This window comes from Miscanthus floridulus, chromosome 14, assembly GCF_019320115.1.
Source record: "Miscanthus floridulus cultivar M001 chromosome 14, ASM1932011v1, whole genome shotgun sequence".
Classification (NCBI taxonomy): Eukaryota; Viridiplantae; Streptophyta; class Magnoliopsida; order Poales; family Poaceae; genus Miscanthus; species Miscanthus floridulus.
In genome coordinates, this window is record NC_089593.1 from 10,624,987 (window position 1) to 10,651,627 (window position 26,641).

General features: G+C 44.9%; 1 pseudogene; it reads left to right on the plus strand.

Annotated features, from left to right (window-relative positions):
- Nucleotides 1-1,208: 1,208 nt before the first annotated feature.
- On the plus strand, nt 1,209-25,446 carry LOC136503023 (uncharacterized; annotated as a pseudogene).
- The last annotated feature ends 1,195 nt before the right edge of the window (nt 25,447-26,641 follow it).

Sequence of the window (26,641 nt, forward strand, 5' to 3'; positions counted from 1 at the left end):
TTCGATGAACTCGCAACGAATAGATGGAACTCAGGGATTTTTGCGTAGCGCACAGAACTGTTGCTTTTCTGTTTTCTTTCTCCTTTTATTGAGTCACATGATTACACGGTTGGCAAGGCCATGAGCACATCCGCCCACGCCCCATTTTAGCTGCACCATCCCACAGCCACGGAACATGGGCGCCATTGCTGGGCCAAGCTTCGCCACACACACACACGCTCTGCATGAAAGGAAACGCGCATGACGCAAACGACACCATGCTCACCGCTAGACAAACTAAGAATAGAAATATGCAACGCAATAGGTTATTTTTCAATAGTGGCCACTCCGGCCCCCGCGTCCACCAAGCACATCACCGCTGACCACGTGGTCACGCTGCCCAAGTCAACCATGGAGCCCAGCTCTTGCTCTCGTCGTTCTTGGGTGGACGAGGTTGAAGAGGATGAGTCCGCTCAGAGCAATGGTAGATCTGTGTTCCTGGAGCTACCGCCTCTAGCCACGGCTATGCACGCCGAGTTTGTCCTTCACACGAGCTTGTTCGACCCTTAGGTAGAGCCATTCATGGCATCTCTAGACAGTTCAGGGGGAGGCTCCACTTCACCGACTCAGAGGCCTCTCTCAATGACTCCAACGCGCCTCCTTCATCGGGTCGTGGCAAGGTGGTGTGTTGGCCTCAGCTGCAGCATCGATGCCATTGCCGCCGACCATATCATAGGGGCTTCATGGTCAACGTGTGGAGGGATGCTGGGTCTTAGGCACCTTAGTCCCCCTCGGCTCGCATCCATCGTCATGCACCCTCTGCATATGTCCTTCACGCCAGACACCAAGGGTTTCCTGCAGGTTCAGAGCAGGAGGTGTTGGCGTCATGCCCCATCACCACATCGGCCGGTCCCATCGAACCTCATCGGGAAGTGCTTCAATTGCCTTGCTGGTGATCACGTGCATGCCGATTGCACTTTTCTGGCGAAGTGCTACAACTATAGGGATGTCGGGCACCAAGCGAGGGACTGCCCTCGCCCTCCCTCCACTAGTCGCTGGGATGGCAAGCGTGGATGCTCTCTACCACATACGTCCAGTACTCATGGGGGTGCTTAATGTCATTAGTCCTCTCATAGTCACCAGTGGATACAACTTCAGCGCATTCGGCATCCACTAGAAGGGAGCCTTTGGTTCCTCCTATGTGCTAGCCTCCCACACCTTAACCCTAGATGGCGGAGCCGAAGGTCATTGAGCCGGTGGACAGAGCTCGTGGTGCGTAGGACCAGGGGCACCAGTCATGGACAATATTGGTGGCCACAACACTACTACAGGTGGTGCTCTAGATCACCTAGAGTCCCTTGAGTCAGACTAGCCCCATCGAGCGCTGTGCTCCCCGGTGTGGTGAGGCCAGTCACCGCCGGCTTCACCGAGGTTGCGGGCAAGGAGGACTCTGCTCAAGCTTGTTGTCATCCCCTAGACTCCGGCCATCCAAGCGGCGGAGGATGCGCTTCCCCTGGTTCTGCTGGCACTTGTGGTTGGCATCAAACCGACGGTCACTCTGGCCATGATTCTAGCTCATCTCATTAAGCATTATGGCATGATGGATGACCAGGTCACCGTGCGCCGTATGAGGCTAGACGACTTCATCATTCGCTTCAGTCGTCGCGAGGACCTAGAGATGGTCCTTCATTCCCTGGCGCCGAAGGGTGCTCCCTTCATCCTTCGTTGGCGGAGGTGGAGTCTGAAAGGATCAAGAAGCCCAAGAGGGGGGTGAATTAGGCTAATTCTAAAATTCTTTGCAATAATTAAACCCTACACTTAGCCCACTTCACCCCTTGTGCCTAGAATATGTTCCTATTGATCTACCGCACAAAAGTTTTGTACCCTAGGTTCCAATCCTACTCTAGCATAGCAATTCTAAGAATGTAAAGACAAGAATTGAATTGCTCAAATGTAAATGCTTAAAGTAAAGAGAGGAGAAGGAACATGGTGATGTTTTGCCGAGGTATCGGAGAGTCATCACTCCCCACTAGTCCTTGTTGGAGCACCCGCGCAAGGGTGTAGCTCCCCTTGATCCGTGCAAGGATCAAGTACTCTCTACGGGCTGATTCTTTGACACTCCATCATGGTGAATCGCTCACAACCACTCACAACTTGAGTTGGGTCATCCACAAGCTCCACCAAATGAGCATCAAACTCCCGATCACCACCAAGCCATCTAGGTGATGGCGATCACCAAGAGTAACAAGCACGAACTCTCACTTGACCACAACAAGCCTAATGAGAAGGGTAGATGCACACTTGCTACTCTCCTTACACTAATGAGGCCTTAATCTTGGATTCTCAAATCTCAATCACCTCACTAGGCTCTTGCTCTCCAAAGCACTCTCAAGGGTGTTTCTCAGCTGATCAAATGGGCAAGAGACCTCCCTTGAATGAATAGAGGAAGTATTTATACCTCCTCATTCAAAACAAACCATTAGGAGGTTGTGTCAGCGCTCTACGGGGTGACCAGACGCTCCAATCAAGGTGACCGGATGCTCCGATCAGTTATCCCTGCCATAGAGCCATTAAGTTGTGACCGGACTCTGACCTGTGTCCGGTCAGCACTGACCGGACGTGTCCGGTTATGAAAACTGCTCTCTAGAACCTTACTGATATTGACCAGACGCTGGCATCCAGAGTTCGGTCACTTCGCTGTTCAGCATCCGGTTAGTTACCGGATCCTGACCAGCATCCGGTTAGCACTAACCAGGCGCATTCGATCATGGATTTCCCTATCTGGAACCTCTCTGGAGTTGACTGGACTCTGGCACCTAGCATCCGGTCACTTTTCACTCAGCGTCCGGTCGCAACCAAACGACTACAGTTGATCAAATGAACTGACCAGACTCACCCTTCAGCGTCTGGTCACAACCAGACCAGCGTCCGATCAGTCATTTGGCTCTCCATTCACTTCCAACTCAAAATCATATGTGAATGAAGTTTGCTCCAATTGATCTTAGGGCTACTCCTGAGCTACCTAGTGCTAGATTTGACAAGTGTGCACCACACCTAACCCACTAGACTCACCTAGGTCAAGCTACTAGTCCATACCCCCCTTAATAGTATGACCAAAGGAAAAACAAAGTCCTAAACTACTCTAAGTGTCTCTTCAACACCAAACAACACTTAGAACTAGTCCATCCTTAACCTTGTCATCCATCCTTTGAAAATCGAAACGATTTCCATCGTAGGGGCATGACAACCATGATTGCCCAATCAATTACCATTACTATGAACTAACTTAATTGCCTTTTCAAAACACACGTTAGTCATAGTAATCTCATATTATCATTAATCACTGAAACCCAACTAGGGGCCTAGATGCTTTCAATCTCCCCCTTTTTGGTGATTGATGACAATACAACCTTGAGTATATAAAAGAGATGAGATTTTCAAGATGCTTGGTTCATATAAGCTTTTGACAATAAGAACAAAAGAGTTAGGCATGCTTATGTGACCCAAGCCAATATGATGTACTCAATAGATATGAAATAAGCATGAGTATAAGAAATAAAGCTCATTTGAATTGGAGTAAAACACGGAAGCAAACCAAATGAGCATAATGAAGTGACATGGCATATATAAAGATCAAAGTAGAGAGCACACATATCACATATCACATAAGTATCACACATATCACATAAATATCACAATCACACGTATGTAGTTCAATGCATGAAAGTAAACATGAATACATAGTAATGTATCACACATAAAAAACCAAAAGTAATAAATCATAAGCTCCCCCTAGATATATCGCTCCCCCTAGATCTAACATACTCGGTCCCTCTCCCCCTTTGGTGTCAAGCACCAAAACCTAAGGGTCTATCGACGGGGTAGGATGAAAGCTCTAGTTTGGTTTTGGTGAATTGATGAAACCCTAAGTGCTAACCTAGTTTATCAAGTGATCATAAGATAGGTAGCACATTCCAAGTGGTGAAGCAAATGAAGACCATGACATGATGATGGTGATGCCATGGTGATGATCAAGTGCTTGGACTTGAAAAGAAGAAAGAGAAAAACAAAAGGCTCAAGGCAAAGGTATAAATGGTAGGAGCTATTTTGTTTTGGTGATCAAGACACTTAGTGAGTGTAATCACATTTAGGATTGATAGCTGTACTATCAAGAGGGGTGAAACTCGTATCAAAATGCGGTTGTTAAAGTGCCACTAGATGCTCTAACTCATTGCATATGCATTTAGGATCTAGTGGAGTGCTAACACCCTTGAAAATGTTTGTGAAAATATGCTAACACATGTGCACAAGGTGATACACTTGGTGGTTGGCACATTTGAGCAAGGGTGAAGAAGATAGAGTTGAAAAGGAGTTAGTCATACTGGTCACGCTATGACCGGACGCTGGTCTCAGTAGGACCGATGAGTCCGGTCAATGATATAGCAAAGACGCTGGTGTCGGTCTTCGACCGGACGTTGGGTCACTTGGTGATAGGATGTTGACAAGGTGCGTCTGGTCTGACTGATGTGGCAGCGCATAGAAGAGTCACTGTGTGATAGGACACTGGGTGTGTCCAGTCGAGCATGACCGGACGCGTCCGGTCGTGAAAAATCATTTCTAGATGCTTAGTGTAAACGACCGGACACTGAGGTCTAGCGTCTGGTCACTTTAAGCGGCTGTGTCCAGTCTTCACTTGACCGTTGAGATTGAGCGATCAATATTTGAAGAGAGGGGACACGTGGTGAGCATCGCACGACCAGACGTTGGAGTCCTACGTTCGGTCAATATGACCGGAGCGTTCAGTCACCCCGTGTTGTGCCCAGTGAAGGGGTACAACGGCTCTATTTCGTGGGGGCTTCTATTTAAGCCCCGTGGCCAGCTCAAGCTCACTCTCTTGGCCATTTGCATTGACATAGCAACCTTGTGAGCTTAGCCGAAGCCCTCCCACTCATCTCTATCATTGATTCATCATCTTTGTGAGATTGGGAGTGAATCCAAGTGCATTGCTTGAGTGTTTGCATCTAGAGGCACTTGATGTTCGTGTTTCGCTGTGAGATTTGCTTGTTACTCTTGGTGGTTCCGCCACCTAGATGGCTTGGAGCAGCGAGGATCATCAAGCGGAGGTTGGTGATTGTCTCTGGCTCCGATCATGGTGATTGTGAGGGGTTCTTGACCTTTCCCCAGTGGAGAGCCAAAAGGTACTCTAGTGGATTGCTCATGGCTTGTGTGATCCTCATCTTGTGTTGGTTGTGCGGTACCCTATTGAGGGTTTGGCATGTGATGCCAATTAGCACGTGAACCTCCAAGTGAGTGAATCACCACAACGAGGACTAGCTTGCCGGCAAGCAAGTGAACCTCGGTAAAAAATCATTGTGCCATCATTTGATTCCGAGGTGATTGGTCTTCATTGTTATTCATTCTTTTGATTGTTTGGCTCCTTCCTCGACATGGTGGTATAACATTCTTGCTCACTCTCTTTATATTACCGCAGACTAGTTATCAAGCTCTTTAGTGTAGCTAGTCATGAGAGCTTGTTAGTTTAGTTAGTGTGGCTCTTTAGTTAGCCTTTGAGAGCACACTAACTTAGTGTAGTGCCATAGTCATTGTGTGGTTAGAATCTATAGAAACTAGAATTGTGGTATATGGCTTGCATTTTTAGTAGGCTAGCGCAACACTTGCTTCGCCTCATAATTGTCTAACCGGTTTGCTAAGTGTTGTTGTAGAAATTTTTAATAGGCTATTCACCCCCCCTCTAGCCATTAGGACCTTTCAAGTGGTATCGGAGCCGAGGTTACTGTGATTTGAGGCTTAACAACCTTCGGTGTAAAAATAGCTTAAATCAACAACACCAAGAAGCTACCCCAATTTGATGGCTCAAATTATCCCTATTGGAAAGCTAAGATAATAACTTATATCAAGTCAATCAATAGAAAGGTTTGGAAGGTGGTAGAGACAAAGATTGAGATTGAAGATGAAGACGCTCCCACCGCTGCTGAAGAAATACTACTCCAAAATAATGACATTGCTCTTAGTGCCATCCATGATGCTTTGGATGAGAGAACATTTGAGCAAATCAAGAACATTGAGAGAGCTCATGAGGCATGGAAGAAGTTGGAGGAATCATTTGAGGGCACTCAAGCCGTGAAGGGTGCAAAGGCATACATTCTCAAAGAAAAGTTTGCAAGCTTCAAGATGGAGGATGAGAGTGTGTCGGAGATGTTCCATAGACTTCAAGTGCTTGTCAATGATCTCAAAGCACTTGGAGAAGAGGTGAAGGACAAGGACTTCTCCCACAAGTTTTTGAGATGTTTGCCTTCAAGATTTGGCACATTGGTCACTATTCTAGTGAGGAGTGGTTTGGACACCATGACACCAAACCAAGTGTTGGGAGATATAATGACTGATGATACATATAGAGATGATGATGAGAAGGAAGAAAAGAAGGAGAAGAAAGATGAGAAGAAGGATGAGTAAAAGAAGAGCGTGGCATTCAAGGTCACATCATCCAAGGGCAAGGCAAAGCAAGATACATCAAGTGAAGATGATGGTTCATGGGATGATGATGATGATGAGAAGATGGCTCTCTTTGTCAAGAAGTTTGGCAAGTTCATGATGAAGAAAGGGTACCATGCTAGAAGAAAGAAATCTTCATCCAAGAACAAGGAAGAGTCAAGAAGGTGCTTCAAATGTGGAAGCAAAGATCATCTTGTTGCTCAATGCCCATACAATAGCGACAATGATGATGACAACAAGAAGAACAAGAAGAAGGACAAGAAGGAAAAGAAAGAGAAGAAGGACAAGATGACCTTCAAGAAGAAGAAGGGTGGTTCATATGTGGTCACTTGGGATAGTGATGCTTCCTCAAGTGATGATGATGATAGTGATGATGACAAGACCACCAAGAAGAAGGCACTTGCAAGCATTACAATCAATGAGAAACCTTCTCTCTTTGACACTCCATCATGCTTCATGGCTAAGGCCACTAAGGTACAAATTTATGATGATGGAAGTGATGAGGAACATGATAATGAAAATGAAAGTGATAGTGATGATGATGAACCTACTAAGGATGAACTATTTGACATGCTAGAAGACGCTAAAGAACACTTTGACAACAAGAGAAGGGAATGCAAAAGCTTGCGTAAGGAACTAAAAGCCCTTAAGTAAGCCTTTGATGAGCTCAATGCATCTCATGAGAGGCTAGAGGAAGCCCATGAGAAGCTTGGCAAGGCTCACAAAAAACCCAACAGCAGAGGAACGAATTATGGGAAACCACTAGGAATCGGCTAGGGTTAGGGTTCAAAGTAGTGCAGCGGCCGATCAACGCAATGTAGGCACGACGATGGAGGCGCTGGTAATGTCGGTGCTGGCACAGGCGCGCAAAGCAGAGGCATAGGCGTGGTGATGTTCGGAGCAGATACGTGGTGGTGTGGTGGCGCTAGGACACGGCTGTGCGGGGAGCGGCGCGGGTGGTGCACGAGGTGTGCGGCAGTGCACGGGCACAGGGAGGCGCAGTGCAGCTGAAAGCATCTAGGCCCCTTGTTGGGTTTCAGTGATTAATGATAATACAAGATTACTGTGACTAACGTGTGTTTTGCAGATGCAATTAAGTTAGGTCATGGTAATGACAATTGATTGGGCAATCATGGTTGTCATGACCCTATGATAGAAATCATTTTGGTTTTTAAAGGATAGACGACAAGGTTAAGGATGGACTAGTTCTAAGTGTCGTTTGGTGTTGAAGAGACACTTGGAGTAGTTTAGGACTTTGTTTTTCCTTTGGCCGTACTATTAAGGTGGGTATGGATGGGTAGCTTGACCTAGGTGAGTCTTGTGGGTTAGGTGTGGTGCACACTTGTCAAATCTAGCACTAGGTAGCTCTGAAGTAGCCCTTAGATCAATTGGAGAAAACTTCATTCACATATGATTATGAGTTGGAAGTGAATGGAGGGTCAAATATTGACTGAACGCTGGTTTCGGTGTGATCAAACGCTGGCGCAGAGTCCGATCAATTCATTTGATCAAGGTGAAGTCATCTAGATGCGACCGAACGCTGAGTGAAATGTGACCGGACGCACCTAGAGTCCGATCAACTCCAGTAAGGTTCTAGAGAGGGAGAATCCTGATTGGACGCATCCAGTTAGTGCGGACCGGACGCTAGTTAGGTTCCAGCTACTAATCGGACGCTGACCAGCAAAGTGACCGAACGCTAGGTGCCAGAGTCCGGTCAACATCAGTAAGGTTCCTGTGGGCAGTTTTCATGACCAAACGCATCCGGTCAGTGCTGATCGGATGCTGGTCAGTGTCCAGTCACAACTTAACTGCTTGGTGGTAGGGAGAACTGACCAGAGCGTCCGATCACCCTGCAGTGGCACATAACAGTTCATTTTGAATGAGGGTGTATAAATACTTCCTCTATTCACTTGAGGGATCACTTTTGCTCATTTCAATAGTTGAGAAACACCCTTGAGAGTGCCAAGGAGAGCAAGGTCCTAGTGAGGTGATTGAGATTTGAGAATCCAAGAGAGAGGCCTCATTAGTGAAAGCAAGAGTAGCAAAGTGTGCATCCACCCTTCTCATTAGGCTTGTCATGGTCAAGTGAGAGTTTGTGCTTGTTACCTCTTGGTGATCGCCATCACCTAGACGGCTTGGTGGTGATTGGGAGTTTGGTGATCATCCGGCGAAGCATGTGGATGACCCAACTCAAGTTGCGAGCAGTTGTGGGTGATTCATCGTGACGGAGTGTCGAAGAATCAACCCGTAGAGAGCACTTGATCCTTGCATGAATCAAGGGGGAGCTACACCCTTATATGGGTGCTCCAACGAGGACTAGTGGGGAGTGGCGACTCTCCAATACCTTGGCAAAATATCATTGCGTTCCTCCTTCTCTATTTACTTTAAGCATTTACTTTGAGCAATTTAATTCTTATCTTTACATTCATAAAATAGCCATGCTAGAGTAGGATTGGAACTTAGGTTGCAAAACTTTTGTGTAGTAGAACATTAGAAACACTTTCTAGGCACAAGGGGTGAAGTGGGCTAAGTGTAGGGTTTAATTATTGCAAAAAATTTTAGAATTAGTCCAATTCACCCCTCCTCTTGGGCATCTTGATCCTTTCAATTGGTATTGGAGCCTCATGCTCATGATTTAGGCTTAACCGCCTAGAGAAAGATGTCTCACAGGTATGTCCTCCTCCTATCTTTGAGGGAGATGATTTTCCTTATTGGAAAATCCGCATGGAGGCGTATTTAGATGCTCTAGATGTTGGAATACTTAGATCTGCCTCACAAGGATTCCCAAAACCTCAAGATCCCACACACCTTCAAGGTGATGAAGTGAACTACGAAAAATGGAATGCAAAGGCTAGAAACACCATCTGTAGAGACATTTACAAAGATGTGTTTAACCGGGTGAGGAACCACAAGGACGCCCATGCACTATGGTCGGACATTTGTACGCTCCATGAGGGAACTAAGAGCGAGCGTGAGAAACGCTTTCATCTTGTAATGAAAAAGCTTAATTCTTTTGAGATACTTCCTAAAGAGAGTGCTAATGAAATGTACTCATGCTTGAATATTCTTGTAGAGGAAGTCAATGGGCTTGAACTCACTCAAATGCAACCATCCAATGTTGTAAGAAAAATCTTGAATGTCCTCCCCATTAATAAATATGGGCAAATTGTGACCGTGCTTCATCAAGGTGATCTTTCCACCACTACATCGACTCAAATCTTGGGAAAGATCAATGATCATGAGATGTACATGCACATCACACCACAAGATGGCTCATCCTCTACCAAGAAGAAAGACAAATACTTAGCATTCGAGGCTAGCCAAGAGAAAGGCAAAGCAAGAATTGAGTATGAGAGCTCAAGTGATGATGAAGTTGATGATGCAAGTCTTGTTCTCATGGTGAGAAGAACCGCCAAGATGCTAAAGAAGCTCAACAAGAATGGCGTCAAGTTTGATGGCAAGAAAAAGAAGTTCTTCACTAGCACAAGAAGAAAGCCAATATCTGAGATGGATTGCTACAATTGTGGCGAACTTGGTCATCTAGCTCTTCAATGCACCAAGCCCAAGAAAGACAAGTACAAGAAGAAGTACAAGGGCAAGAAAGATGACTCAAGTGATGAAGATGAAGATAAGAAGAACAAAAACAAGCCATATAATAAGAAAGATGGCAAGAAGAAGGACTTCTACAAGAAGAAGAAAAATAGGATGGCATACTTCGTCGGTGATTGGCTCACGGACATTGATTCATCTAGTTGCTGATCCGATGATGATAGTAACAATGAGAAGGTGGCCGCCATTGTGATTGACTCTTCATCATCTTCACCGACACCACCGCCATCATCCTCTACACACCTATGCCTTATGGCCAAGGGTGAACGAAAGGTATCAAATGATGATGATAGTAGTGGTGATGATCATGCTAACAATGATGATAGTGATAGTGATGATGATGAATTTGAATCAACTTCATATGATGATCTTGTTAAATTGCTAAATCAATACACTAAGATTGTTAGAAAGTCAAGAGCTAAAAATGAAAAGCTTGAAATTAAGAATGACTCTCTTTTAGCTAAATGTGACATAGCGAAAAAGGCTAGTGTTGAGCTTAGAGAAGCAAATGATGCTATGTCATCCAAACTCAAGGAGCTCAAATCTTCTAAGAAAGAGCTTAAAGAAAAACATGATAAACTTGAGAGGATACATAATGAGCTCATCACTAGCCACAATATGCTAAAAGAAGAATATACAACTCTCAAGATCAATCACGATAATCTTGTTATCGCTCAAGAATTTTTATCCAATGAGCCACATGATGCTACTAATGATGTTGTTAAGATTGATATAGCTACATCATATGATGATTTAATTGTTGAGATCATTGAGTAAGGATCTAGTGGCAAAGGCAAGCAAGTGGTTGAAACCGACAACTATGATGAGTATGTCAAGCTCAAGCATGATAATGAAAAGCTCAAGAAAGATCTTGAAGAGCTCAAAACCACCAACACTATAGTGTTAGAAACTCTTGATCATGATGGTGATTTGATTCTTGAGAATGAGAAGCTCAAAGAAGAGAACAAGAGACTCAAGGAAGAGAAAAATGATGATGCACTCAAAGAAGAGAACAAGAAGTTCAAGTTGGAGAAAGAGCATCTCAAGATTGGATTGAGCAAGTTCACAAGAGGAAATCATCTTCAAAGTGAGCTACTAATGAACACCATCATGAAGATGGATAGAAGTGGCATTGGGTACTTAGCAAACCAAGAGAAGAAGGCTCAAGCTCAACAATAACAACACAAGTCAAAGCCAAAGCGAAAGGTGTTTTGAGTGTGGACAAGAAGGTTACTTTGCCCATGAGTGTCAAACTCCACCACCACAACCCTTGCCCAAGCATGCTAGACCCTTTGCTTTCAATGCTCATTACATGCTTAGAACGAACTCTAGTGGAAAGATGAAAGTTATGTTCTTAGGACCTCCCAACAAGAATAGGCCTAAGAAAATTTGGGTAGCAAAGTCACTTGTTGAGAAAGTGAAGGGCCCTCAACAAGTTTGGGTTCCTAAACAAGCTTGATCTCTTGTGTGTAGGTAAACTACAAGACCGGTGGAAGTCACTGGGTAATTGATAGTGGTTGCACACAACATATGACCGGTGATTCTCGTATGTTCACCTCACTAGATGAAGAAGTAGATGGACAAGAAAAAATCACATTTGGAGATAATTCAAAGGGCAAAGTGGCAATATCAAATGATCATTCAATCTCAAATGTGCTATATGTTGCTTCATTGAGCTTCAACGTGCTATCTTTTGGTCAATTGTATGATCTTGGCTTTCAATGCCTATTTACCAAGAAGGAAGTGGTTGTATCCAAGAAAGGTGATGGTCAAGTGATATTCAAGGGATTTAGATACAACAACCTATATCTAGTGGACTTCACCTTCAAAGATGCTAACTTGAAGACATGCCTATTCACCGAAACAACACTTGGGTGGCTATGGCATAGAAGACTTGCTCATGTTGGGATGAGCTCACTCAAGAATCTAATGAAGAATGATTTGGTGAGAGGGTTAAAGGATGTGAAGTTTGAGAAGGACAAGCTTTGTAGTGCATGTCAAGCCGGCAAACAAGTTGCAAACACTCATCCTACAAAAGCTTTTATGTCAACCACAAGAGTGCTAGAGCTCCTTCACATGGACTTATTTGGATCAACAACATACAAGAGTTTGGGAGGAAATCTTTATTGTCTTATGATTGTTGATGACTACTCAAGATATACATGGGTGTTCTTCCTTCATAACAAATTTGAAGTTGCATCATGCTTCAAGAAGTTTGCCAAGAGAGCACAAAATGAGTTTGAGATGAAGCTCAAAAAGATTAGAAGTGATAATGGGAAAGAATTGGACAACACAAACATTGAAGCTTATTGTGATGAAGTTGGGATCAAGCATGAGGTCTCCACAACATATACTCCTCAACAAAATGGTGTAGTTGAGAGAAAGAACCGGTCACTAATCACACTTGCAAGAACAATACTTGATGAGTACAACACACCCGAAGCTCTATGGGTGGAAGATATCAACACCGCATGTTATGCATCCAACTACCTATTCCTTCAAAAGTTTTTTGGCAAGACACCTTATGAGTTGCTCAATGGGAAGAAGACGTCTCCTTCTTTAGGGTGTTTGGTTGCCAATGCTACATCTACAAGAAGCGGCAACACCTAGAGAAGTTTCAAATACATTGTGATATTGGTTTTCTTGTTGGTTACTCATCAAAGTCTAAATCATATAGAGTATTTAATCATGCCACTGGCTTGGTTGAAGAAACATATGATGTGTCATTCGATGAATCTAATGGCTCCTAAGGAGCATATGAGAATCTTGATGATGTAGGTGATGAACTATTGAGGAAGGCTATGAAGAACATTCCGGTTGGAGACATCAAGCCACAAGATGATGAAGATGATGTACAAGTGATTAATCCACTCTCTTTATCAAATGTGCCACAAGATGGTAATAAAGATGGGAGAGTAGAAAATGAAGATACTCATGTCTCCCATGATCAAATGGTGGCACAAGCTCTAGATGTTGATGCTCCACAACCTCCCCCTCAAGTGGTTGATAGAAGAAATTAACCTCTACTACAAGCTCATCCACAAGATATCAGCATAGGGAGTCCATCAAAGGGTGTAATGACTCGATCTCAAAAACTTGCTTCATTTATTGAACATCACTCTTTTGTCTTTTGCTTTGAGCCTACCAAGGTAGAAGAAGCTCTTCAAGATCTAGATTGGATAAATGCCATGCATGAAGAGTTGAACAACTTCGCCCACAATGAAGTTTGGACTCTTGAAGAGCGACCACAAGGTGCAAGAGTCATTGGAACAAAGTGGGTGTTCCGCAATAAGCAAGATGATCAAGGCATTGTTGTGAGGAACAAGGCAAGACTAGTTGCAAAGGGGTTCTCTCAAGTTGAAGGGTTGGATTTTGGAGAGACCTTTGCACCGGTTGCAAGACTAGAAGCCATTCATATCCTCCTTGCATATGCATCACATCATGATATGAAACTATATCAAATGGATGTAAAAAGTGCATTTTAAATGGCTTTATTAATGAACTAGTCTATGCTGATCAACCTACTGAGTTTGAAGACCCTAGATATCTAAATCATGTTTATAGGTTGTCCAAGGTGCTATATGGGCTTAAGCAAGCCCCAAGAGCTTGGTATGAGCATCTTCGGGATTTCCTCATTGAGAAGGGCTTCACCATTGGGAAGATCGATACCATACTATTCACCAAGAAGCTTGATGGATACATCTTCATTTGTCAAGTATATGTTGATGATATCATATTTGGATCATCAAATGAAGATTCTTGCAAAGAATTTGGTGAATTGATGTCGAAGGAATTCAAGATGTCTATGATTGGAGAGCTTACATTCTTTCTTGGTTTTTAAGTCAAGCAAATGAGAGAAGGGATTTTCATCTCTCAAGAAAAGTATACCAAGGATCTTCTCAAGAGGTTCAATATGGATGAATGTAAGCCAATCAAGACACCAATGCCATCTAATGGACATCTCGACCTAGATGAGGGAGGTAAAATGGTTGATCAAACTCTCTACCACTCTATGATTGGTAGCTTGTTATATTTAACCGCATCTAGGCCCGACATCATGTTTAGTGTATGTAAGTGTGCTAGATTTCAAGCTAATCCTAAATAAGCTCATTTGATTGCCATTAAAATAATCCTTTGGTATCTTAAGCACACACCAAGCATTGTCCTTTGGTATCCAAATTCGGATTCGGATTATGCCGGTTCGGATTATGCCGGTTGCAAAGTTGATAGAAAAAGCACATCCGGAGGGTGCCATTTGCTTGGTAGATCACTTGTGTCTTGGTCCTCCAAGAAGCAAAATAGTGTGGCTTTGTCCACCACCGAAGCGGAATACATTGCCACGGGTGCTTGTTGTGCACAAATTCTTTACATGAAGCAAACTTTGCTAGACTATGGTGTAGTTCTAGAAAAGGTACATCTTTTGCATGACAATGAGAGTATGGTAAAACTTGCTAATAATCCGGTTCAACACTCTCACACCAAGCACATAGATATCTGCCATCACTTTCTTAGAGATCATGTTGCTAAGAATGATATTTTACTAGAAGGTGTAAGGACCGAGGATCAATTGGCAGATATCTTCACTAAACCGCTAGATAAGGCAACATTTTGTCGGTTGAGGAATGAACTCAATGTGCTTGATTTGAGCAACTTCACAAGAAAATGAGCTTGTGTTGTCCCTTGCATTGCATTGTAATATACAACATGTTTAACATTTGGTAATGCATTTAGGGCTTGTCTAACATGGTTAAGATAACCGCTGAAAAGCATGTGAAGAAGCTTAGCTTTGGATCAAACTTGACAAGCAACTAGAATTACTTTCTAGTATTGCATTGCATATGCATGAATGTTGTTTTGTGGTTTCTCTTCAATCACCCTTTTATTGCCTATTTTCTTAAAAAGAATTATAGCCTAAGGCAAAATACTTTGAAAATTTTGAGGGTTTGAGAGAGGTCACTCACATCAGTTCCAACTGGTGTTTATTTGGGTCTTATTGAAGTTGGGACTTGATTGGGAACCAGCAGCATGAAGGAACTTTAAAGATCTGCTAAAAAGAGTGATCAGTTGCGGCATCAGACTCTGAAGTCCAGTGTCCGGTCACTTCATAGGAGGTGAACCGTTGCTGTGAAGGAGTGTCCGGACGCTAAAACAATGTTCTCCCTGTGTCTGGTCAAGCGAAGATGATGAAGACAGGATCGACCGGACTCTGGCTATGTCTGGTCAGTGGTGATCGGACATATCCGGTCGCGACTCGAGGGGATTTGGACCTCTTTGGAGTTGACCGGACTCTAGGTTGCAGTGTCCGATCGTTACCACCAGAGCGTCCGGTCAGTAGAAATCGTGCGGGATTCCAACTCTTATCTCATTTCCTTTTCTAATCCTTCGGGGGCCACCATATAACCCAACTGTCGTACGCGCCACCTAACCTAACCCACATCCGTGCCAACATCGCCGAGCCATGTGCCCTTGCCATGCTCCACCGCTCACCATGCTGCCCTGCTCCCGCTCCCGCGTCGCCTGACCACGCCGCATTGCATTGCCGTGACCTCATCCTGCGCCCATGCCCGACATCAGCACCACCTCCTGAGCCACAGTGCCATGCCTCCCGTAGCACTCCATGCCACCGCTAGCCGTAGCTGTGCCATAGTGCCACACCAACCTCGCCTGTGCTCACCTTATGCAAGCAACAGCACCGCCGGTGCCCTAGCCACCTGCAATAGCGCCTCCCCTATAGCAACCAGCCCCAATTGATGCGCCGCATTGCCTCACATGAACCGTAACCCTAGCCTCGCATTGTCAACATGGTGGTTCCCCGCGCTTTGTTCCTCTGCTATTCGGTTCGCCGGTTCATCAGGAAGTAAGGCCTCGCTTCCAATTTCGTATCTATTGCTTGCTTCTTAGGGTTTCATATCTCTAGATATATATTGAAAATATTCATATATCCAATCTATTCCATCATGTGCAGCGAGTCAGTGTTTCTGAGGTCACTTTTATAGTTGTCAGTCAACTCAGGGCCAAGCTTGCGAGTACGGATTGAGGCCAAGCCTTAGAAGGGATAGTTGACAGTTGTTTCTTGACCGAGGTAGTAGTTCATTCCAGATGACACGTGTCAAGAACGTCGGAGGTGGTCCAGGTGATGAGGATCCAAGGCCTCCGCCTCGCTTGCCTACTGATGTGAAAGGCAAGGCGATGAAGAAGCTTGCGACAAAGAAGAGGAAGTATGCAGATGCTGACATAGAGAGAGCAGCAGCAGTGGTAGCCACCGTAGAGTGTGTAGAGAGAGGAGGTGCTAGGAGTGATGTCTAGATTGCTGATCAGCTTTCACCAGCATGGAGGGCTGCTATTGAGTAGGTTGAGCGTCGTCATGGTAGTCTAGCTGAGACTGTCATGCTTGAGGGATGCTGTGTTGTGTTGGAGGAGACTCAGCCTTAGGGGGAGTCACAGCAGTAGACAGAGAAGGCACAAGAGGCAGAGCAGACCAAGGAGACAGAGCTGACATCTCAGCCTCAGCTTCGCCGCTCTAGTTGTACCCGTACCCAGGTGACACTGAGGGTAGAGGCACAGCGGAGGGGTTCTCATCTGCCTCCTAGACCATAGGGTCCGCCTCGAGTGACTCATCTAGATTTGAGGGCTGCTATGGCCAAGCAGGTGCAGCAGCTTAGATTTGTGCATTTTGAGGAGTGGTTCTCGCCTAAGAGGGATGAGCGTGCTTCTAAGGGCTTCTATACACCATTGCAGGAAGATTTCTATAATGCATATCTTAACAGTGGGGTTGCTTTTAGATCTCATAGGGTTTGTTCCATTGAGGCCATTGTTGCAATAGCAGGAGAGCAGATTCACCCTTACCTATCTTACCTACCAGGGCTGGCAGATTTACTTGGATGGATAGGCATATATGTACTATCATGGGTCTGTGAGTTCTATGCTACACTCTGGATTGACCTGCAGAATAGATTCATTCACTTTGCATTTAGAGGCCGTGACTATAGGCTGATGAGCTTCAGGGTTAGAGAGATTCTCAGGCTTTAGGAGCAACCCATCTGGCTACATGAGGTGTGCTATGGTTAGACAAAGCCTCCTAGACATCCTCACAGCGGTCTTGTACCTCCTATAGATCTGGTCCACCATTGCTTCATAGAGCCTTTCAGTGAGGGGTCGAGCAGGACACCTAGAGACCTCACTCCTATAGCTAGACTACTTGATGCTATCATGAGGAGGACCCTGCTTTTGAGGATGGGATATCATGAGGGCTTGACATGCATTCAGTTATGGCTATTGAACTCTCTGATGTAGCAGACTATGTTTGATATTTGGGATCTCATACTATCAGAGATGGAGGATACTCTTGTAGAGGGGTTTAGGGGTCATCGTCAGCTGCCTTATGCTCACTAGATTACATTTCTGATTCACAGGGCAGTTACAATGAGGTCTCCAGAGATGTTGGTAGAGTATTCTGGTGCTACTACCGAGTTCCCTGCATATAACATAACCTAGATGCTCCATCACAGCAGGCCAAGTGCACCTAGCCAGCCGCGCCATCACCTAGAGGTGCTTAAGACTATAGCCCAGTAGGATGAGACTATCAGGGGCATTATAGCTATAGAGGAGGAGCAGTTAGATGCTTAGCAGGTGGGTATGGTCAAGAGCGACCCTAGCGATAGTTCAGATGATGACTATCAGGATATCCCTCAGATGCCTCCTTGACGACATGACCATGAGGCCGGTAGCTCTAGTTCGGCTCCACCTACACCACAGACAGACCCCGCTCTACTTGCTATACTTGAGCGGATGAGGCAGGATCAGGCTCACTAGGCCCAGGAGACTGCAGCTACATTTGCATAGTTTTAGGCTAGACAAGACAAGTTCTAGCGACACAACAGGCTATACAGTAGTAGCAGCAGGCCATGCAGCAGCAGTAGCTTCTCATGCAGCAGCAGTTACTTGGATTTATGTAGCTTGTAGTTACTGCTATTGGGGCTCCACCACCACAGCCTTCACCCTAGATCGACCAGTCTGCCACCACTTCTATGACTCCAACTTTATAGCCTAGTGGGCTTTAGAGTCAGGGACAGCCAGCGACACAGTTTCATTCACCTATAGAGTAGGTGTCCCAGTGGTTTGCCTCACCTATGCTAGTCCTGCAGTTCACACCTCTTCATACAAGCTTCACACTAGCTCAGACTTCCTTGATGCTTGTGCTAGATACCCTGGTCTCTAAGAGCCTTGGTGTGACATTCAGTGAGTTGATAGGGCAGTGTACTCAACCTGATCTACATGTCCCTGGTCCTTCCATAGTTGCTCCTATCACTGGGACTATAGAGACGCTCCCTTCTTCAGTTGCATCATCAGAGCCGCCTACTTCAGTGATACCTGCAGAGTCATAGGTCGCACTAGTACCAGATCCGACCTAGACCGCTTCAGCATCACTTCCAGTGATAGAGGGTCATACAGCTCAGAGCTTAGGATCAGATGATGATGCTGCACAGTTCTAGATCACTCATCGCACCTCAGTGCCTGACTCGTCCACTGCAGCCCCGCCGATCGACCCTTAAGTTTTGGTGTTTGATGCCAAAGGGGGAGAGGGATCGAGTATGTTAGACTTAGGGGGAGTGACATATCTAGGGGGAGCTTATCTATTACATTTGGCTTTTTATGTGTGATACTTACTATGCATTCATGTCCACTTTTATGCATTGAACTACATAAGTGTGATCATAATCGTGATATTTATGTGATCGTGATATTTATGTGATATGTGACATGTGTGCTCTCTACTTTGATCTTTATGTATGTCATGTCATATCACTTGGTTATGCTCATTTGTTTTCCTTCTGCATTTTTACTCCGATGCAAATGAGCTTTATTACTTGTACTCATGCTTATTTCACATCTATTGAGTACATCATATTGACTTGGGTCATATAAGCTTGCCTAACTCTTTTGTTCTTATTGTCAAAAGCTTATATGAACCAAGCATGTTGAAAACCTCATCTCTTTTACATACTCAAGGTTGTATTGTCATCAATCACCAAAAAGAAAGAGATTGAAAGCATCTAGGCCCCTTGTTGGGTTTCGGTGATTAATGACAATACGATATTACTGTGAATAACGTGTGTTTTGTAGATGCAATTAAGTTAGGTCATAGTAATGACAATTGATTGGGAAATCATGGTTGTCATGCCCCTACGATGGAAATCATTTTAGTTTTTAAAGGATGGACGACAAGGTTAAGGATGGACTAGTTCTAAGTGTCGTTTGGTGTTGAAGAGACACTTAGAGTAGTTTAGGACTTTGTTTTTCCTTTGGCCATACTATTAAGGGGGGTATGAATAGGTAGCTTGACCTAGGTGAGTCTAGTGGGTTAGGTGTGGTGCACACTTGTCAAATCTAGCACTAGGTAGCTCCGAAGTTGACCTTAGATCAATTGGAGCAAACTTCATTCACATATGATTCTGAGTTGGAAGTGAAGGGAGGGTCAAATGTTGACCGGACGCTGACGTAGAGTCCGGTCAGTTCATTTGATCAAGGTGAAGTCATCTGGATGCGACCAGACACTAAGTGAAATGTGACCGAACGCTAGGTGCTAGAGTCTGATCAACTCCAGTAAGGTTCTAGAGAGGAAGAATCCTGATCAGATGCGTCCGGTTAGTGCTAACCAGATGCTGGTCAGGTTCTGGCTACTGACCAGATGCTGAGCAGCAAAGTCACCAGATACTGGGTGCCAGAGTCCGGTCAATATTAGTAAGGTTCTAGAGGGTAGTTTTCATGACTGGATGTGTCCGGTTAGTGCTGACCGGACGCTGGTCAGCTCCGGTCACAACTTAACTACTCGGTGGCGAGGAGAATTGACTAGAGTGTTCGGTCACCTTGACCGGTCCGGTCACCCCGCAGTGCCACATAATGGTTTATTTTGAATGAGGGTGTATAAATACTTCCTCTATTCACTTGAGGGATCACTTTTGCTCATTTCAACAGCTGAGAAACACCCTTGAGAGTGCCAAGGAGAGCAAGGTCCTAGTGAGGTGATTGAGATTTGAGAATCTAAGAGAGAGGCCTCATTAGTGAAAGCAAGAGTAGCAAAGTGTGCATTCACCCTTCTCATTAGGCTTGTCGTGGTCAAGTGAGAGTTCATGCTTATTACTCTTGGTGATTGCCATCACCTAGACGACTTGGTGGTGATTGGGAGTTTGGTGATCATCTGGCAGAGCTAGTGGATGACCCAACTCAAGTTGTGAGTTATTGTGGGTGATTCACCGCGATGGAGTATCAAAGAATCAACCCATAGAGAGCACTTGATCATTGCGTGGATCAAGGGGGAGCTACACCCTTGCGCTAGTGCTCCAACGAGGACTAGTAGGGAGTGGCGACTCTTCGATACCTCGGTAAAACATCGCCGCGTTCCTCCATCTCTCTTTACTTTAAGCATTTACTTTGAGCAATTGAATTCTTGTCTTTACATTCATAGAATTGCCATGCTAGAGTAGGATTGGAACTTAGGTTGCAAAATTTTTGTGCGGTAGAACATTAGAAACACTTTTTAGGCACAAGGGGTGAAGTGAGCTAAGTGTAGGGTTTAATTATTGCAAAGAAGTTTAGAATTAGCCCAATTCACCACCCCTCTTGGGCATCTTGATCCTTTCAACGGCGTGGGACAACGACGCTGCAAGCGGTGGCTAGGGCAAAGGCACGTGGCTAGGGTGAGGAAAGCTATGACGACAAAGTCACCACAGGTGGATGGAATTAGGTCAAGGCGTGGCACGGTTATATGGTGGCCCCCACATGACGGATAATAAAAGGAGGAAGAGTTGAAGACCCATATAATTTCTACTATCCGGACGCTCTGGTGGCAACGACCGGACGCTGCCAACCAGAGTCTGGTCAACTATAGAGAGGTCCAAATCCCCTCAAGTCATGACTGGACGCGTCCAGTTACCCTCGACCGGACGCATCTAGAGTTCAGTTGGTCCTATATTCATCTTCTTCGCTTGACCAGACACTGGACCTCCATTTGACCAGACATAGGAAGATCACTATTTCAACATCCGATCACACCTTTGGGCTTCTGTTCACCTCCTGTGAACTGACCGAACGCTGGAATTCAGAGTCCGGTGCAGCGTCCGGTCACACTTTTTTCAGCAAATCTTCAATGTTCCTTCATGCTGCCTATTCCCAATCAAGTCCCAACTTCAATAAGACCCAAATAAACACCAATTAGGACTGATGTGAGTGACCTCTCTCAAACCCTCAATTTTTTTCAAAGTATTTTGCCTTAGGCTATAATTCTTTTTAAGAAAATAGGCAATAAAAGGGTAATCGAAAGGAAACGACAAAACAACACACATGCATATGCAATGCAATACTTGAAATTAATTCTAGTTGCTTGTCAAGTTTGATCCAAGGTTAAGCTTCTTCACATGCTTTTCAACGGTTATCTTAACCATGTTAGACAATGTTGTATATTACAATGCAATGCAAGGGACAACACAAGCTCATTTTCTAGTGAAGTTACTAAAATCAAGCACATTAAGCTCATTTCTCAACCGACTAAATGTCACCTCATCTAGCGGTTAAGTGAAGATTCTACCAATTGATTCTCGATCCTTACACCTTCTAGTGATATATCATTTTTAGCAACATGATCTCTAAGAAAGTGATGGTGGATATCTATGTGCTTGGTGCGAGAATGTTGAACCGGATTATTAACAAGCTTTACCGCACTCTCATTGTCACACAAAAGAGGTACTTTTTCTAGAACTACACCATAGTTTAGCAAAGTTTGCTTCATGTAAAGTATTGGTGCACAACAAGCACCTGGGGCAATGTATTTCGCTTTAGCGGTGGACAAAGCCACACTATTTTGCTTCTTGGAGGACCAAGACACAAGTGATCTACCAAGCAAATGGCACCCTATGGATATGCTTTTCCTATCAACTTTGCAACCGGCATAATCCGAATCAGAATAGCCAACTAATTGAAATCTAGCTCCTTTGGGATACCAAATACCAATGCTTGGTATGTGCTTAAGGTACCTAAGGATTCTTTTAATGGCTACCAAATGAGCTTCCTTAGGATTAGCTTGGAATATATCACACATACACACACTAAACATGATGTCGGGCCTAGATGCGGTTAAATATAACAAGCTACCAATCATAGAGCGGTAGAGAGTTTGATCAACCATTTTACCTCCCTCATCTAGGTCAAGATGTCCATTAGATGGCATTAGTGTCTTGATTGGCTTATATTCATCCATATTAAACCTCTTGAGAAGATCCTTGGTATACTTTTCTTGAGAGATAAAAATCCCTTCTCTCATTTGCTTGACTGGAAAACCAAGAAAGAATGTAAGCTCTCCAATCATTGAGATCTCAAAGTCCTTCAACATCAATTCACCAAACTCTTTGCAATAATCTTCATTTGATGATCCAAAGATGATATCATCAACATATACTTGACAAATAAAGATTTCTCCATCAAGCTTCTTGGTGAATAGTGTGGTGTCGACCTTGCCAATGGTGAAGCCCTTCTCAATGAGAAAATCTCAAAGGTGTTCATACCAAGCTCTTGGGGCTTGCTTAAGCCCATATAGCACCTTGGATAACCTATAAACATGATTAGGATATCTAGGGTCTTTAAACCCGGGAGGTTGATGAACATGGACTAGTTCATTTATGAAGCCATTTAAAAATGCACTTTTAACATCTATTTGATATAATTTCATTTCATGATGTGATGCATATGCAAGGAGGATACGAATGGCTTCAAGTCTTGCAACTGGTGCAAAGATCTCTCCAAAATCCAATCCTTCAACTTGAGAGAACCCCTTTGCAACTAGTCTTGCCTTGTTCCTCACAATAACGCCTTGATCATCTTGCTTGTTGCGGAACACCCACTTTGTTCCAATGACTCTTGCACCTTGTGGTCGCTCTTCAAGAGTCCAAACTTCATTACGAGTGAAGTTGTTTAACTCTTCATGCATGGCATTTATCCAATCCAAATCTTAAAGAGCTTCTACATTCTTAGGTTCAACACAAGAGACAAAAGAGTGATGTTCAATAAATAAAGCAAGTTTTTGAGATCGAGCCATTATACCCTTTGAAGGACTCCCTATGATGAGATCTTGTGGATGAGCTTGTAGTAGAGGTGAATATCTTGTGCAAAGGCCTCTAAAGATGATGTTTCTAGCCTTTGCATTCCATTTCTCATAATTGACCTCATCACCTTAAAGGTGTATGTGATCCCTAGGTTTTAGGAAGCCTTGAGAGGCGGCTCTAAGAATTCCAACATCTAGAGCTTCTAAATAAGCCTCCTTGTGGATTTTCCAATAAGGAAAATCATCTTCCTCAAAGATAGGAGAAGGTCCATCCCCGTGGGATATCTTTCTCTAGGTGGTTAAGCCTAAATACGTGAGCACGAGGCTCCGATACCAATTGAAAGGATCAAGATGCCCAAGAGGGGGGGTGAATTGGGCTAATTCTAAAATTCTTTGCAATAATTAAACCCTACACTTAGCCCACTTCACCCCTTGTGCCTAGAATGTGTTCCTATTGATCTACCGCACAAAAGTTTTGCACCCTAGGTTCAATCCTACTCTAGCATGGCAATTCTAAGAATGTAAAGACAAGAATTGAATTACTCAAATATAAATGCTTAAAGTAAAGAGAGGAGAAGAAATGCGGTGATATTTTGCCAAGGTATCGGAGAGTCACCACTCTCCACTAGTCCTCGTTGGAGAACCCACGCAAGGGTGTAGCTCCCCCTTGATCCGCGCAAGGATCAAGTGCTCTCTATGGGCTAATTCTTTGACACTTTGTCATGGTGAATCGCCCACAACCGCTCACAACTTGAGTTAGGTCATCCACAAGCTCCATCGGATGATCACCAAACTCTCAATCACCACCAAGCCGTCTAGGTGATGGTGATCACCAAGAGTAATAAGCACAAACTCTCACTTGACCACAACAAGCCTAATGAGAAGGGTGGATGCACACTTGCTACTCTCCTTGCACTAATGAGGCCTTAATCTTGGATTCTCAAATCTCAATCACCTCACTAGGCTCTTGCTCTCCAAATCACTCTCAAGTGTGTTTCTTAGCTGATCGAATGGGCAAGAGACCTCCCTTGAATGAATAGAGGAAGTATTTATACCCCTTGATTCAAAACGAACCGTTAGAAGGTTGCATCAGCGCTCTGTGGGGTGTCCGGACACTCCGGTCAGTTATCCCGCCATAAAGCCGTTAAGTTATGACCGTACTCTAACCTGCGTCCAGTCATGAAAACTACTCTCTGCAACCTTACTGATGTTGATTGGACGCTGGTGTCTAGAGTCTAGTCACTTCACTGTTCAATGTCCGGTCAGTTACTGGATCCTGACCAATGTCCAGTCAGCACTAACTGGACACGTCCGACCAGGAATTTCCCTCTTTGGAACCTCTCTGGAGTTGACCAGACTCTAGCACCTAGCATCTGATCACTTTTTACTCAGCATCCGGTCGCAACCAGATGGCTCCAGTTGATCAAATGAACTGACCGTACTCACCCTTCAGCGTCTGGTCATAACCAGACCAACGTCCAGTCAGTCATTTGACCCTCCATTCACTTCCAACTCGAAATCATATGTGAATGAAGTTTGCTCCAATTGATCTTAGGGCTACTCCTGAGCTACCTAGTGCTAGATTTGATAAGTGTGCACCACACCTAACCCACTATACTCACCTAGGTCAAGCTACTAGTCCATACCCCCTTAATAGTACGGCTAAAGGAAAAACAAAGTCCTAAACTACTCTAAGTGTCTCTTCAACACCAAACGACACTTAGAACTAGTCCATCCTTAACCTTGTCGTCCATCCTTTGAAAACCAAAATGATTTCCATCGTATGGGCATGACAACCATAATTGCCCAATCAATTGCCATTACCATGACCTAACTTAATTGCCTCTGCAAAATACACGTTAGTCATAGTAATCTCGTATTGTCATTAATCACCAAAACCCAACTAGGGGCCTAGATGCTTTTAGAGTTGACCGATTATGGGCTCGATGAGAGCGTTCCAATTCAGGGTGCTTGTAGGCCTCAAAGGTATCCTGTCGCACGCTCATTCCAAGGAGACCGCACAGGTCATCCTCAGGTCCTCTTGCATCAATGTTGACATCGCCAATCCAGAAGCCGTTGTGGACTGTAACGATGATTGTGAGCTCTTCATCGTGGCATGGTGTGCGCACCCTGATCTCATCCCTATTGAGAAGATTATGGCTATGCTTGAGCCAAAGGAGGAACATGATAGTGGGCCGCCGCTCTTCCTATGTCTGCACGAAATCATCCATGATGAAGTGCCCGCACTCTGATACCTCGTTCATCTTTGGCTGATTGAGTACCAAGACTAGCATACACCACCGCCATCGTCGGACGATGGCATGGACTTTGGTGGTGAGGACAGTGATAGCAGGGATATCAATTACAATGGTTATCACCCTAGCTTCAGCGGCAGTGGTAGTGGCGGGTTGTGCTCGAGGATGATGCGGTTCGGCAACAACAATGACCCCTGGCTGGGCCATGGCTTCGGCCTGGCTTTTTGGGCGTGGTAATTGAGGGGGGCATTGTCATCGGTGATGTGGCGTGCCTCTTTCTGGAGCCATGTGGCACCATACCCTATCGTGCAGGCGTCAGTGCGCCGCATGCGGTGCAGGCAACACGTGTCGATGATGCCTTGGCTCAACAGTTTGACTTTTAGCCCACACGCTACTACTCACCCTCTCCTATCAAGCTGATGGCATTGGACTCGATGCTCTCTGAGGTGGCAATGTGCACATTGCGGAAAGGTGCCAACTCCTACAATAGGTGTGCCCACTCCATCGACCTTTGCCCACGCGGCGCCCTGTAGTCTCACAGTCATCATCAGGGCATCATGGGCGCTACCTTAGAGGAGGGATTTGAGTTGCTTGCGGGCTGGCTCACCCACTTTCTTGTTGGGCCTGCTGATGGTCCTGACTGCCTCTTTGGGTTGTACTATGAGGAGGTATCAGGTAAAGGGTTATGCGGGGATGTTGGGGAGGCTGTGGACATTTGTTTATCTAGACCTGAAGATGGTGGATCTGGCCCATGTTCGCTAGGACTTGTCCAGATGCAATTGGGGTACTCACAACCACAGCAGGTCGGCCCTCTAATCTAGTCACCTAGGTCTCCTCATTTTGATGGGTCTAAGATGTTCATAGACTCTTCTCCGCGCGTGGTCATTGATGACATCACGATGGATGTATGAGGCGGTGCTGCAAGTAGCGATGATGCCGATCGAGGAGTTCATCTCCACTTTTAGGCTGCCTCTTTCATAGCCAGTGCTACTGTCGACACCAAGGCTGAGGATGACTAGGGTTGAGAAGGCATGGGTACTAGAGGATGACGAGCTAGTCCCAAAGAGGAGTGCACGCTTGGCGGCCAAGAGCAAATATAGAGCAACACGGCCGGAGGCACAAGCGAGGAAAGTCATGATGAAGCGTCTTGGTGTGGAGGTCAAGACAGAACTTCCTGATGATGCATCCTTTG